At 45.1% G+C, this 7,732-nt stretch overlaps 1 long non-coding RNA gene across 1 annotated transcript; it reads right to left on the bottom strand.

The window, feature by feature from the left end:
• Positions 1-5,459: 5,459 nt before the first annotated feature.
• LOC307206916 lies at positions 5,460-7,109 on the bottom strand. Its single transcript, XR_013834534.1, has 3 exons — positions 7,064-7,109; positions 5,646-5,814; positions 5,460-5,551 (listed from the first exon to the last, which is right to left on the bottom strand). It is a non-coding gene; the product is annotated as an uncharacterized lncRNA (long non-coding RNA).
• Between the last annotated feature and the right edge of the window lie 623 nt (positions 7,110-7,732).

The following is a 7,732-nucleotide window of genomic DNA, read 5'->3' as shown; positions in this document are numbered from 1 at the left end:
CCATAGACGGACCAGTTCAAATGAAGCTTTAATTCATAGTCCTTTCCAGATACAGTATTTTGTGCACATGGGCACATGTGTGTGCGCATGCTCACATCCTTTTCAGAATCTCAGAGGCTGATTGTTATCCATGCTGCTGCTGCTGCTGCTGCTGCTGCTGCTGCTGCTTCTTCTTCTTCTTCTTCTTCTTCTTCTTCTTCTTCTTCTTCTTCTTCTTCTTCTCCTCCTCCTCCTCCTCCTCCTCCTCCTCCTCCTCCTCCTCCTCCTCCTCCTCCTTCTCCTTCTCCTTCTCCTTCTTCTCAGTTTACTTTTTCCTAACTACATGATGATGTTGCAGTTAACATCTTACCTCTCCCCATTCTTCTAAATGCTCAAAGGTAATCTGCAGAACGGGACGTGGGTGGTGCTGTGGGTTAAACCACAGAGCCTAGGACTTGCCGATCAGAAGGTCGGTGGTTCAAATCCCCATGACGGGGTGAGCTCCCGTTGCTCGGTCCCTGCTCCTGCCAACCTAGCATTTCAAAAGCACATCAAAGTGCAAGTAGATAAATAGGTACCGCTCCGGTGGGAAGGTAAGCGGCTTAGTCATGCTGGCCACATGACCCAGAAGCTGTACGCCGGCTCCCTTGGCCAATAAAGGGAAATGAGCGGCACAACCCCAGAGTTGGTCATGACTGGACCTAATGGTCAGGGGTCCCTTTACCTTTAATCTGCAGAACAGAACTGCCATGACCACACAATGCAGTTACTTCTGCTGGTTAGCAGGCAGGCTAAGGCAGAAGTTACATATAATATGCTGCTGCATAATTCCCCCCCGCCCCAAGCTTTTTTTCTAAGAGGATCTAAACTGGGTAGGAGATCTGGGTGAGGAAGAGTTGCACCTTCTCTGGATAGGAGATCTGGGTGAGGAAGAGTTGCACCTTCTGATATTTTCCCATTCAAGAATGTTGTCTCACTCCAATCTGCTTTTCCACATTGAAGTGAAGAGATACGGATGCCCCCTTGAGGAGCAGAGCAGCTGGGGGATTCTGAGTCAAAAAATGGCCAGAGGTGAATGGGTAAAGCAGTCCCTCACCACCACTGGTCCAAAGCTCAAGGCTGCAGCCTTCTGTGGCCACTGTTTATTTAAAAAGAAGTTGGGGGAAGCTTACACATGACTGCTTATCATGTGTAACTGGCCAAGGAGTGTCTATAAATTATGTATTATATTGTTGTTGTTTAGTCGTTTAGTCGTGTACGACTCTTCGTGACCCCATGGACCAGAGCACGGCAGGCACTCCTGTCTTCTACTGCCTCCCACAGTTTGGTCAAACTCATGCTGGTAGCTTCGAGAACAGTGTCCCACCATCTCGTCCTCCATCGTCCCCTTCTCCTTGCGCCCTCCATCTTTCCCAACATCAGGGTCTTTTCCAAGGAGTTTTCTCTTCTCATGAGGTGGCCAAAGTCTTGGAGCCTCAGCTTCACGATCTGTCCTTCCAGTGAGCACTCAGGGCTGATTTCCTTCAGAATGGAGAGGTTGGATTTTCTTGCAGTCCACGGGACTCTCAAGAGACATGGATCACTGCCTTGCCGTGGCGAAGGGGCTTGAATAACTCAGAGAAGCTATGAACTACGCTGAGCAGGGCACCCAAGATTGACAGGTCATAGTGGAGAGTTTTGACCAAACGTGATCCACCTGGAGGAGGAACCCGCAAGCCACTCCAGTATCCCTGCCAAGAAAACTCCATGGACAAAGACATCAGGCATGTATTATATTAATAATTATAATATAAAATAATATGTAATGATGTGCGTTGCATGAAAAAGAGAGAGCCTTGTGGCTGTTTAATGACATTGTGTTGTTTTGTATTGAATATAGGCCAGATGCTCATTTTAAAAGTCTAGGAAAGTATTCAGACAATTCAGTATGAATTTTCAGATCGCCCAGTGCCTCTTCTCACTGACGGCAATTTCCATGACTAAATGCTCGCTTTCCAAACCACAGCTGTTCCTAACAGAGACACAAGAATCGTATTGTTATTTGCACTGACAGCCCACATGCAAACGCCATGGCAAGCTGAGGAAGGAGCCCGTGAATGCAATGTGAGCTCAGCGTCTCTACCATGCCTTATGACTTACCAAAATGTAATGCAGAGCCAAACCTTGCTCACTTCTCCAAAACTGAATTGCTTGATGTGTGTGTGTGTGGGGGGGGAGATGTAGGAGAGTGACTTGGGGGCAGTTGCCAGATTATTATTATTATTTTTAAGAAGATTATGACACAGGTCATTTTCTTTTCTTTTTTCTCACGCATGCATGCATTGGGCACTGGTAGGCACTATACGGGAGATGGAGGCCGTAGAACAGGGGTTGGCAAACTAAGGTCTGAGGGCCGGATCAGGCCCAATTGCCTTCAGGATCAGGCCCACGGGCTGTCCGTGGATTGGTGTGGGGATTCTGTTCGTTCGGGCTGCAACATTTTTTCCTTACACCATTCCATTCCCCCCCCCCTCTTCCTCATATACACCGTGGCGGCGCCTCCTCCCTCCCTCCCTCCCTCCTGTCTTCTCCCTGCCCTGCCTAGAGGAGGAAGGGGGCTAGGCTGAGCTGGCTGAGTGCCATTTTAAGCCGCCCCTCTCCGGAGCCAGCCCTTTCGTGCCGCTCATTTTCCCTTCGCTGCTGCCACTGCCCTGGTGCTCCTGTGGGCCAGAGAGTGGAGCGGATGAGCTCACTCTGCCTACCCATAAGAATCGGCGGTGGCGGTGGTGGCAGCCCCAGGGAAGGTAAGTGCTGGGGAGTAGGATTACTTGCCCCCCTCGCCTCTTCTTCCAGCTCCCCCCCCCGGTGCCTCTTCTCCGGTCCGCCACAAGGTCGAAGGGACAGTGGACCGGCCCGCAGCTATTTTTTTTGCTGACCCCTGCCCTAGAAGCATCCTGAGGGCATTGTGCTGAGTGTTGTACATACAAAATTAGAAAGATGAGGTCAAAGGAGAAGGTGGCCACGACCAAAGCTCCCTTGTGGTGGGTTGCTGCACCAGTGATGGCCTGGGATTCCGATTCAGAGGCTGAACCAGAGGAATCCCAGCCTGCACAGGAGTCCCCGCCTCCAGGGCCGGCTATTGTCTATTGGTAGGACATAGGGATTCTTTCAAGTGAGGAGTTAATGCTATCTAGTTTTCACTGACTAGAACACTTAATGGTGAGTGCAACTTTCCTTCCTTCCCCATAGCATAATCCCAACCTATCAGATTCAATGTGTGAGCAAATGAGGATTAGGAAAGAAATCCAATTCTGTTCACACATTCACACTTTCGAAACCATTCAAGAAGCGAAACACGGCCATAATTCAACATCTGTATGTACCCGATTCTTGCGATATGGTTCTCCAATCCAATAATGTTTACCAAAAAGCATATATCGGGGGCAATGAGTATATTAGCAAAAATAACATGCACAAATGCATTGTATTTGGAGAAACTGCTTGCAAAAATGTATGTCACTCAAAACTGCATATTTAGTGGGAGAAATCTGCACTAAAACTTTGAGGGATTTTCATGAAGATTTAAAAGCAAATCGCGGTTTGCTGCAGAAATGTGGAGAGCTCAATTGAAGGGGGGTAAGAAAATGAGAGGACTGAAACTGACAGATCCTCCTATCCCTTGTCACAACCTTGAACAGTTCATCAAATTTAGTTACATGCTTTAAAAACTGTGGTCAGTGCCCTCACTGGGATGGGGACGGATCCTATCCCTACAATCTTGTGATGCAATTGGGCAATGTTCCATTTTCTCCTGCACTGGGAGTGGCAATGACTTCTCTTCTGTGAAATACTTTCACCCCTGTTTGTATATTCCCCAAAATAGCCAGAAGATGGAAGAAGCTTTCTAAAAAGTTTCCACCCACCCATATTTCAACTTAGAATACTCAGACTTTCTTAGAGCAGGCCAGAGTCTACCCTTAGCTACATACCTTTCGAGTCAATGGCCAAAGTTCCACAGATAAGATAGAGGCAACCATTGCTGCATTGTGCTTGCCACATCTGAGAACCTTTGGGCCGAAGAGTGTAGTGTAGATTAAAATAAAATACTCAGGGTCTCCTTGTTGAAGTTATAGTAGGGAAATCACATCTAAGAAGTTCAAATCATATGTATGACTGACACCCTTCATTGGAAATTACGGTAAATCAATATCCAGACTTTAACATTCAAAAACTTTACTTGTAGAAACTCATAGATGAATTAAAGCATAATTTTTACAGTCACATGCTTCTCCAAGCATGGGCTTGCTGTCTTTTCTTCTAACTTCCAAGCAACTGTATTTTCATCTCTTTCCAAAGCTCAGCACCCAGCCTTTTGTGTCTCAGTTAGGCCATGCCTTGCAGCTTCTATGAGAGGTTTCTACTTTTACCATTTCCTCCAGCTTTGCTCTCTTTCATGCAGAGAAGAAGCACTCCAACACTCTATTCAACTTAGCAGTGTTCACAGTGGATTCTGAAACGCAGTCATCTCGTTTCACATAAAATGGAGTCTCTCCTTCATTAGATGCCTCCCTTGTGACCAACGTTAGCCGATCACATGAAAAATGCATACAAGCATTTGCAATTTCAGTGAATTTAATTTTTATATTTAACACTCCTCCCGCTACTGAAAATAGGCTTGGGAGAAGTGCTTCATTGTAGCCCAATCAAATAGGTTGTGTTGTGTGTTTGTTGCCTTGTGTGTGTGTGGTACCCAAGACAGTTCCTCTGGTTTGCAAAGGTGTCAATAGGCCAAAAAGATTGGCAACCCTTTGTGTAGATAGACCCTATCTATATTCCAAATAGGGATGTGGGTGGCGCTGTGGGTTAAACCACAGAGCCTAGGACTTGCTGATCAGAAGGTTGGCGGTTCGAATCCCCATGATGGGTTGAGCTCCCATTGCTCAGTCACTGCTCCTGCCAACGTAGCAGTTTGAAAGCACACCAGTGCAAGTAGATAAATAGGTACCGCTCCGGCGGGGAGGTAAACGGCATTTCCGTGCACTGCTCTGGCTCGCCAGAAGCGGCTTTGTCATGCTGGCCACATGACCCAGAAGCGAGATGAGCGCCCCAACCCCAGAGTTGGCCACGACTGGACCTAATGGTCAGGGGTCCCTTTACCTATATTCCAAATCTATCCTATGATCACATGTGATGGCTCTCTGTACTCCACCAGAGGGGGCTGCTATATATGACTGACATCATTCTCCGTTATCTCAGGCAGGAGTGATTCTTTCACATCACCTGCTGCTACCTGATTATTTCGACCAGAGATACTGCCGCTTAAACCTGGGATCTTCTGTAGACAAAAGCACAAACTTTGGCCCTGAGCTATGGGCCCTCTAGAGTGACAGCATAGGGTATGATGCTCTTTTCTTAGTAAATTAAGACCTGATTCTAAGTTTTGTATTGGTTATAAAAGCTGCTGAATCTTTACAATACCACAAAATATAATGTTTACATACGCTTGTGTCTCAGATCGATGGGGCTAGATCTGCTGCTTCTTCCACTGGCAGCGGAAATGGAAATTGCCATTGTTCATGTTTTCATCCCAGGTCTTGAATGAGAACAAATCAAGTGATTATGATCAGCATTTGCGCACAACATGTATTCCTTTGAAAAAGCTGCACATAGGGCTCATCCACACCTACCTTTTGGCCTGCGCTTTCTAGGCACAGCTGCCGGCTTTCCTGATTTGTGTCAGAGGCTCCCCACCTCCACTTTTGTTTCACCCTGCCACTTTCCCCAGGAAAACCTGCTCTCTAACGCTGAATCGGAACAAATGGCAATTCGAGTTTTCTAGTGGTAAAGAGCAGGGAACTTGCCAGGGCAAAAAAAAGGGGGGGAGCTTTACAATGCGGACCTGAGCCTAGAATGTAGCACAAGGGCAAGTCTGGATGAGCCAGATGTCAATGATGAAAAAAATAAATTATCAACTCTTGCTTTGATGTTTACATTGAAATTAAAGTTGCGGAAATAATGACATCATTACTTCAAATTACTAACTTGTGTACATTATGGAACCGATTATCTAAGTTGCCTTATGTGAGGCCAATGAGCTTGGCAGTGTGGACATGGGACGGGGCTTTCTGGGTGGTGGCCCCATGCCTGTGGAATTCACACCAGCCTATCAAGCCTTTCAATGAGGCTTGAAGACCCGTTTCTTATGAAGACCCGCTGTATTGGTTTGGTGTTTTATATGGTGCTGCTGAGCTTATAATAATTTCATAGAGCTTACTGTTCTTAAGAGTCTGGATTCTGTTTGTGGCTAGTGTCATTGGTGGGTCTTGCACTTTTATCTATTTATACATACAAGCATTTATATACTGCCCTCTCATAAAACATCAGGGTGGAGTCGAGAGCACCCTGCCAGCAACAGAACAGTGTTACGGTTGGTGTTTTATGGTTATAAATAGAAAGTTTATTATATATTTACTCGCTAAAAGCCATCTTGAGAGAGTCTTATATTAAAATCTAGATATATATATATATTTTAAAAATAATATCATTAAAAAAATAATGTCAATAATAGGTCATTGGCTGACAAGTAAAGGGCCAAGATGCCATGTCTTTCCCCCTAGGGGTCTACTAGGGAGTACATTTCAGGAGGCTTATAATGGCTGATTTCCACAGTATGCACAAATGTACAGTGGTACCTTGTGTTACGTACAATCCCCCTTACAAATGCTTTGTGTTACGCACTCCGCTAACCTGGAAGTAGATGCCCCTTTTTGCGAACTTTGCCTTGGGATGCGGGCGGAAGTCGTGCTCCAGCGGCGCAGCAGCAACTGGAGGCGCCATTAGCGAAAGCGCGCCTCATGTTACGAACGGTTTCCGGTTATGAACGGACCTCTGGAACCAATTAAGTTTGTAACTGGAGGTACCACTGTATAATGGAGAGGGTTCGGAACTGTGTGGTGCAGGTTGGGGGAGAGATGTTGTGTCTGCTGGGTGAAAATATTGCCCCATTTCTTCCCAACTTTAGTGATTGTGGCCCATTTCACAATATTCCTTTTTCTGGTGATCTAATGGGGCAAATTCACTTCCTTGCCTTTCCTCATCTGCTCACAGGATTTTGCCACATGCATCCCAGATCACTGTAGCGCAGAATATTGACACATCTCCTATCCCCCACTTTCCCTCCCCGTATGAAGTGCCTCACACAACTCACTCATTCAACTTGTGAGGATTGTCTCACTTGGTGTAATTCGTATCCATAACATCATCGCATGCATCATTTATTATGACATGCTTTTTAACCGTCTTTGTTTGTTCTTCAGCCTTCTTGCTTGTGCCCACAGATGATTTTCATATGATAATTCTTTCCTTATTTTCCCCATTCCCCTTTTCTGCTCAGAAATAACTCCCCTTTTCTTTTCTTTTTTTTCTATTAAAATTTTTATTACATTTTCAGTTTACAGAGAAGAAAAAGAAGGACAAACCAGAAAAAAGAAAGAAAGAAAAACAATCCAACTTTCAAAATACATTTTTAGGTTACTAACTGGGCTTCCCCACATCTCCCTCACCCTGCGTTCTTTACAATAAACATATCAGCAAATTATTACCTTGTTTCGTATCTTATTTATATCTTTCAGAGTGTTTTACTTCTAAATTTAAAGTACCTTTTGTCAAATATTTGTACCTTAAGATAATACATAAAATAACTTTAAATTTCAACTTTTTCTTACTTATAACTTAACTTTCTATTTTCCTAATCTAATTGCAGGAGCTAAAATTT

Source organism: Podarcis cretensis (assembly GCF_951804945.1).
Source record: "Podarcis cretensis genome assembly, chromosome: 17".
Classification (NCBI taxonomy): Eukaryota; Metazoa; Chordata; class Lepidosauria; order Squamata; family Lacertidae; genus Podarcis; species Podarcis cretensis.
This window is presented reverse-complemented; position numbering and strand designations above follow the sequence as displayed.